Source organism: Octodon degus, unplaced genomic scaffold, assembly GCF_000260255.1.
Source record: "Octodon degus isolate 3935 unplaced genomic scaffold, OctDeg1.0 scaffold00038, whole genome shotgun sequence".
Classification (NCBI taxonomy): Eukaryota; Metazoa; Chordata; class Mammalia; order Rodentia; family Octodontidae; genus Octodon; species Octodon degus.
The window spans coordinates 15733822-15740929 of record NW_004524614.1 but is presented as its reverse complement, the minus strand read 5'-3'; positions in this window follow the sequence as shown (position 1 = coordinate 15740929).

Genomic DNA, 7108 nt, shown 5'->3' with positions numbered 1-7108 from the left:
CTGGGGTAGGTCCTCTGCTTTAGGATTATCTTCCCCTGCTCCCCAGGTCCCGGCCAGCAGGCTGAAACTCCCCCGTGGGAGCACAGTATTAATTTGGCTTAGAGAAACCCTTGGCATAATTGATCCCATCCAGCGCCAGCCACCACCAACAGAAAATTTCTGCAGGCTCGCTACTTACATAATACATTCCCCAGCGTTACCTTATTTTCCTCATCTGAATCACCTATTAAGCAGATGATGGTGACAAGGATGGTGACAGTTCTTTTTAGCAAGCAACAAAAAGCTGATTTTAATGATGAAGAGAAGATCATGTAGCTGGTAAGCGCTGAAGAGGAAGCTCCAATCCAGATCTTCTGACAGGAAGTGCTGCTTTTCCTACTCTACTGTAAATATTGCACTAGGAGTGTAAGCTTCTGCTCATGTGCCTCATGTAAATATCATCCTTTACCCCTTAATTCAAAACCATCAATGAAAATATTTTTACTATAGAGCCAAACAATGTATTTTATTTCAAAATCTTACTGCATTGCCTCTTCATCTCCTGCTATAATCTCCACTAGTTCCTATCCCATATTTCCTTTTTTTATTCTAATATATCCCAGTATAGGTCAAAATTTTAAAACCTCTGATAATATTCTGCATTGAAGCACCCTTTTTTTAAGTTTTAATACTAGAAGATATCATATGATATCTTTTATTTTTTTCATAATTTTATTGATAAACAGAAGCAATGAGACAGTATCAAATCAAATCGGTAGGACAATTTCAATAACTAACACAATGCATATATTCTTCTTAGTGGTTAATTGCTGTACAAGATGCGGACTTGAGATCCTATTTACAAACACCATTAGAACAAATCATTCTATTCATTAAGAGAATGTAACTATATATCTATCCTAACCACTTTGAATACACAGATACAAAATGGACATTCATCTGTATACCCCTCTAAGTTCCGTTATTTGAATATTATAGGTGTGTAAACTCAACAAAATATTCTAAAAGAGTCCAGTAGCCCATAATAGCATTGGGTCTTCTGTTTAACGGGCAATGTAAGAAATTATTGACCTGAGTCCCCCACAGCTCAACATAACAGCATGGCTTTACCTCCCAAATTTTCTGATCAAGGAGATTATGGGGACAAAGAGGAAAGTGATCGATGATGTAGAGTGTGCCTAAGGAGAGTCACATGGAGAGAAAACACTCTCTCAGGCTTTCACAGAGAGCACATTGGCCAAGCAATGGCCGTGACTCATCCACATGGCTGACAATGACAAAGGTTCTACAATCTGAGGTACAGGATCTCAGGATAAATCCTGAGGGAATTTCACTGACCTTCTCAGACCCAAAAGCTACAACTCTTGTTGCATACATCCTGCTTTACCTTGGTCTTAACCATTCAGTAGAAAAGTATGAAGACGAAATATATGAAGCACCCTTTTGAAAACCACCTATTTGCAAGTGTAAATGGAATGTAAATCCACATTCGTCCATTCAGTTCGCGTCTGCCTCTGTGGTAGGCACTTGACCAGAGAACAGGACCACCATGAAACCAAGTTCAGTAAGCTATCTTACTGATCTCAAAGAACTCAGCCTAACATGGAGCCTCAAAAACTGCAAACAAACATAGCAGATGCTGTATGGCCAGCAGAATTAGAATCAGTAGTTGACTGTTAAATGAAAAAGGGGAGAAAATACTTAAAGCTGGGCTCAGCAGGACTCGCCTGTGATTCCAGCCCTTTGGGAGACTGAGGCAAGAGGACTGAGTTTTAGCCCAGCCTGGACAACTTTCCAATTTAGCAAGGTACTGTCTCAAATTTGTTTAAAAATTTTAAAAGTATAGGAATGTAGCTCAATGCAAAGGCCCTAGGTTCAATCTCTGATACTACTAAATGTTTTAAATTCTTTATAAAAGATGTACTTGAAATTAAGAGAATTTTACCCTAACTGTTTTTTTCTTAGATTGGCTAAACTAGGTTTTCAAGCTAGCCTTAAACACTCACTAGTTAACCCAGACAGATCTCAAAGTCCTGGTGACCTTCCTGCCTTAGGCTTCCACCGCTGGGATCACAGGCTTACCAGCAGGCCTTGGGGCACCCAGCGTCTCCACAACTTTCTTGGCAGCAATTAGATAGAACTGAAAGATAGGAGAGACTTAGCTCCCTTGCCACTGTGCATTGAATGGCCCCTTCAGGGAAGACAATCTGAACTCTCTGGCTCCTATTATCCTTGCACACACGTGACCAAATACGTGTTTTCAATTTTATTTGTCTGAGTAATCAGCAACTGTGCCTTTTCCTTCGAGTATGTAGTAGGCTCTTCACAGTGCTGCCATCCCAAGGTTCCTGCCCTTTGGGTATTTAATTCTTTCTCATTAAAATTGCTTTACTCGGGCTGGGGAGATAGCTCAGTAGACTAAGCACTTGCTTGGCAAGTGCAAGGGCCTGAGTTCAATCCCCAGTTCTGCAAAAAAAAAAAAAAAAAAAAATTGCTTTACTAGGGTTGCCCAAATAGCTCTGCAGATTACAGTGCCTGCCTAGGCAGACACAGGGCCTGGAGTTCGATCCCCCGGCCTGCTGTGCCGGCCATGCCCCCAGGGCACGCTGAGCCGGCAGTGGAGACCAGGCATGGTAGTTTGTGCCTGTAATCCCAGCTCCTGGAAGGCTGTGAACAGGAGGCTCACTACAAGTCTCGTCTATGCAGTGAGATCCTGTACACTCTGTACGCCCTGTCCTAAATTAAAAAATTGCTTCACTAATTTTTCATTTAGTTAACACTCCACGGCCTTAAACAGCAAGATCAAGCATCACGTCTCTCAGCTGTCCCCATCGTTCCCACACTGCCTGATTTACACCCCTCCGTGTACTGACATAGCTTCTGTAATCATACTGAACTAGGACCATTGACTCATTGTCTGCATCCTCAGTCACCTGGCAACGTCATGAAAACACGGGCCATGTTTTATTCTAATCTCATTTATTCAACACAGATGTAATGATTGATGTGCGGATGGATAATGGAGGAAGGGAGAGACAAAAGAGATGGTGATGATGATGACGATGATGATGACAGATACAGATAAATTAATTCTTACAAGCCGAACTTTATTTCAACTCAATGTGACTTCATAACTCCCAGAGTCATGCTTCATTCACTGTACTAAGCTTCTGGGCATGGTGAAGATTTTCTTCTTCACAAGCCAAAACTTAAATCTGTCCTTACATTCTTTGTGGGCAATACTTATTTTTAAGTAAAATCCTGACATCTAGTGGCCAAAGTGAATTGGTTCAATTACTAAATCTGAACAATCTTTTTTGTTCAGTTTGGAGCTTGAACCTAGCTACCTGCCCAGATATTTAAAAACTATTTTGATGTATCACTAAGTAACTCAGTCTAGACTAGAACTTACAGTTCTCCTGTGTCAGTGTCCCAGAGCGATGTGATTACAAGCTTATACAACCATAACTAGGTAATGAACACTCTTAATGACACAAAAAGAGCCAACCCTTATAACCTTCCAAATGTAAAGCAATAGGCAAAATACTTACGAAATATTTTTGCAAAAGGAAAGCAAATCTAAGTCTTATTTAGCCTCCAAGTCTAACACGCAGCTTAGGGGGAGTAAAAAGGTAGATAAAGACATTAAACAGCACCAATGTGAATATGGGAAATTCGGCTCCAAAGCTACATTTCATTTTCTTTTTAAAGACATGGAAAAAAGTGGTGGAGAAACGTTAGAGATTAAAAGTGATTGTAATTTTAACAAAATTGTCTTAATTATGAACCCTCACTAGATATTTATGACATTATGGAATTATAATTTCCACATAATTTTAAGGTATGATATTGATATATGATTACTTTTTAAAAATATCTTTAGCGATATATAATGAAATGCTTATGGTTAGCATTTTTAAAACAGTAGAGAAGATAACTGCAAGTAGAGAGAACCACAGAGCTAAAGGCCTGGAGGTAGAATTATGCTTGGCGTTTTCAGGACAGCAATGAGGCCAGTGTGGAGGACGAACACGGCAGAAATGAGAGCCGGGAGTGGGGCTGTAGGGCAATGAAGGTTTTGTGGGATTTTTAATGGGATGAGCAACTCACAGTATTTGAGCAGGGGAGTGATAACTTGATTTCAATGTTTAAAAAGTCATTCTGGTGGTGGGGGTGGCCACATCCCTACAATCTTAGCCCCTGGAACACTGAGACAGGAGGAACTGTGAGCGTGAGAGCAGCCTGGGCTACACACACAGCAAGTTCCAGCCCAGCTGGGACAATGTGGTGAGATTCTGTACCAAAGACAAAAATTATTCTTGTTCCTACATGGAAAGATATCACCAATAGTAAACATGGGGCTACCAGTAACCATTTTTTTTCCAGTAATATAGCAGAGATGTGCTATAGATGGGCTGTGCGAGAAAAGAAAATAGGCAAAACCAAGGCCCAGCATACAGCAGGGCTCACGGAAGCCTAACGAAGGCTTAGAGGAGGAGAGAGTCTTTATCACTACTCCGTGTTCAATAGCCCACAGAACTATTAAGGATTCCATTAAAGGTGCACCCTAAGTCCAGAGAAATGTGCTCAACAAACATTCTCCCATGAATAGCAATAAAAGAGTAGTAATTACAAGCATTGCCTCCAAGCTAGGTGCACTAGCACACGGCTATAATCCCAGAACTCTGAAAAGTACTGAGGCAGGAAGACATCAATTTTAAGCCCAGTCTGGGCAACTTAGTGACTTAGCAAGATCCAATCTCAAAATTAAAAAAAGCCTGGGGAGTAGCTCTATATAAAGTCCCTGGTTTTGGTCCCCAGCATAGAAAAAAAATTACTGTCCAAAAGCCAAACTTCCTGGAATTGAGACCCAGTTCTGCTATGTTTTGGCATCAGCTTCCTATTGGAAAATGGAGATAATAATCTCCATTTTGTACAATCCTTATGAAAGTTAAATGGATTAGTGTAAAGCTCTGAAGGCAACTGACTACACAGCACACAAATGTGAAACAGACTGACTATGCATTGGTCACCAACTTGTCTTGACTGCAGGGAGTCAGACATGTGCCACATGGAGCACTTTATTATTTACAGGTGGGTGGAAAAGAACAGCGGACGTGGAGGATTCTCTGCAGGGCAGTCTTCCAAGACTCAAGACAGCCACGCAAGGATGAATGGAATCTTGACTCTATGTGACCCGCGTGTTCTGCAGATGAGGGAGTCCAGAAAGCAGTGTGCTAGAGGTTTCACACTGCAGGTTTCTCCAATTTTATGGGCTAAAGAACCACAGAACATCCTCTTCAGGGAGAAGGCTGGGACACAGCCTAGGACAGTGGCGAGGAATCCATATTACACACAGTATCTCTGGCTTTTTGTTATTACTGAAGCCTCTAAAAGGATCACCATCCCTAGCCTCGGCTCTTCCAGCCAATTGCCCCTTATCTCAGGATGCTGTATTCCTAGAACATTCCTGGATTACAGCTCTGGCAAGCAGGTGCAGTGGCCAGCGGTTCCATCCCCGGGTCTGCCATGCTGGCCCCCACCCTGGGGATGCTGAGACGGCAGCGAATGAGATTGGGTGAGGTGGCACATGCCTGTAATTCCAGCTCTTGGGAGGCTGTAAACAAGTGGATCAGTACGAGTCCAATCTAGTAGTGAGACCCTGAATACCCTGTAGACCCTTCCCTAAAATAAAAGAAAAAAAACTATAAAAATGATGGAAAGCCAGGGAGATGGCTTGCCTACCAAACACTAGGGCCTGAGTTCAATCCCTGGTTCCATACACACACAAAAAAAAAAAAGATGGAAAAACTATAAAAAGCATTGGCTGGTTCAATGCTATCCAGAGAACTATCTTACAATAAAGGAGTATTTATATGACTAATGTATGATGATTTTGAGGTCAGTGGCAAGGTAGATACTTTTAGGGGTAAACTCTTATTCTTGCAGGGGTCAGGAGCTTCTGCACCTATGTTAGTGTTGATTAGCTGGTTGGTTGGTTTGTTGGTTGGTTTTAGATAATGCTTTCAAGACAAACCCATAAAAGAAAACAAAACAAAACAAAACAAAAAAACCCTGTAAGGAACCAGGTAATATCAGGCCATTCTGACTCATACTTTTAGATGACCTAAAGTGTACTTTGTGTTGTAATACTAAATTCTCCATTCAGGAGCCATTTCTGAATGCCATTTCTGACCACGTAGTGCATGAGGAGGCATGATCTTACCTGGCCATGCTCAGGAATGTGAGTGCCCCTGTATGTATGATCAATCTTTCCTGTATGAGTATGGATAGGTTGCCCAGTAAGAACCCCTTGCTAGCTTTGATCAGTGGATGCTGCTCTGGACATTATCACCCAGTGCTCTTCACCCTTGCTGAGGGTAAGAAGCCTTTTTTCACTCTTTAATCTCCTGGTTGTGCTCATTGGCTTTGCACACGCTAAAGAGCAAAGCCGTTGCTTTTGGTTCCTGTATGAAGAATCCTTTATCTTTCATGGGGCATATTTACTGTACCAGAAACCTTTTGGATTCTGGGAAGAACAAGATGCTTAACATCTTGTACAGGAAAAAGAAAATTATATCTCCAAGTTCTGATAGAAGACAACATAAAATGTCATGGAAGAGTGAGTGAGACGACCTGGGCCCACAGATCCTGAATAGACCCAGAGTGCAGTCCCGGCGCATGAGGTGAGAAGACCCAGGGCCGCCAGATCCTGAATAAACCCAGAGTGCAGACCCAGCAAGTGAATGAGACAGTCCAAGGCCACCAGATCCTGAATAGACTCACAGCGCAGGCCTGGCGCGTGAGAGTGCAGGCCCAGCATGGAACCCTTCAGCAGAACTCCCTGCAAAGAGGCTAGAGATAAGACCCACCCAGCTGATTCAGGAACAGAACATCTTGCCAGAGTGACACAAAGGGTTCAATTCCAATGACTGCAGCAGGAAGAAGTGGAGCACAGCAGCCAGACCTCAGCCAGATCCAAGCAACACCCACCTGGAGGAATCTGAACTTCGTAGATGCGGACCTGGTGCTAAGGTAATAACTTGCCCGGGAGATGGCTCGGTGGAATAAGCGCTTCCCTGGCAAGCACAAGGGCCTGAGTTCAATC